The 474-nt window shown below is 66.9% G+C and overlaps 1 protein-coding gene across 3 annotated transcripts in view; it reads right to left on the bottom strand.

The window, feature by feature from the left end:
* PPP2R5E (protein phosphatase 2 regulatory subunit B', epsilon) overlaps window positions 1-427 on the bottom strand; it is a 130,205-nt gene extending 129,778 nt beyond the window's left edge. Inside the window, exon 1 of one of the 3 annotated variants that reach the window (XM_015428295.1) lies at window positions 219-427. The gene's annotated coding sequence lies outside the window, so the exon portion shown is untranslated. The remainder of the gene's footprint in view (window positions 1-218) is intronic. The other 2 variants (XM_015428293.1, XM_015428294.1) reach the window with 2 other exon arrangements.
* Between the last annotated feature and the right edge of the window lie 47 nt (window positions 428-474).

Here is a 474-nt window from a genome sequence, read left to right as displayed (position 1 = left end):
AAAACCTTTTCTAAAAAAGAAGAGATTACCCGAAAAAACACAGATTTTTAGACCCCCCCCCGGGGTGGGGGTGGAGAAAAAGCTGCCAAAGCACGGGCCTCGGGGAAGGGGGCCGTCCCCGGAGGCTGCGATGCCACCGACGAGGAAAGGCAGGCAGGGAAAAGCTAAGCCCCGGCCAAGCCAGCCGCCTGGATCCCCCGCCCCCCCGTGGAAGTTACCTTGACCCCTCCTGGTAGAGAATCCAGAGACAAGGGGAGAAAAGGAGGCGGGAGGCGATCCCGGCTGGAAGCGCAGGCGGCGGCGAGGAGCCGGACCGGCGTGCGGGAGGTTCTCCGCCTGGCCGCGCTGCGGTCCCTGCCGCAGGAGAAGCAGCAGCAGCAGCAGCCCTGTAGGCCTCGTCGGCCTCCCCCGGCGCAGGGCGGCGTTGGCGGCGTCAGGAGCGGCTCCTCCGTCTCCCCTTTCCCCACCCCCACC

The sequence above is a fragment of the Gekko japonicus genome, unplaced genomic scaffold (genome assembly GCF_001447785.1).
Source record: "Gekko japonicus isolate JY-2015 unplaced genomic scaffold, Gekko_japonicus_V1.1 scaffold2900, whole genome shotgun sequence".
NCBI classification, from domain to species: Eukaryota; Metazoa; Chordata; class Lepidosauria; order Squamata; family Gekkonidae; genus Gekko; species Gekko japonicus.
The sequence above is the reverse complement of the archived record's forward strand: the minus strand, read 5'-3'. Positions and strand labels throughout refer to the sequence as shown.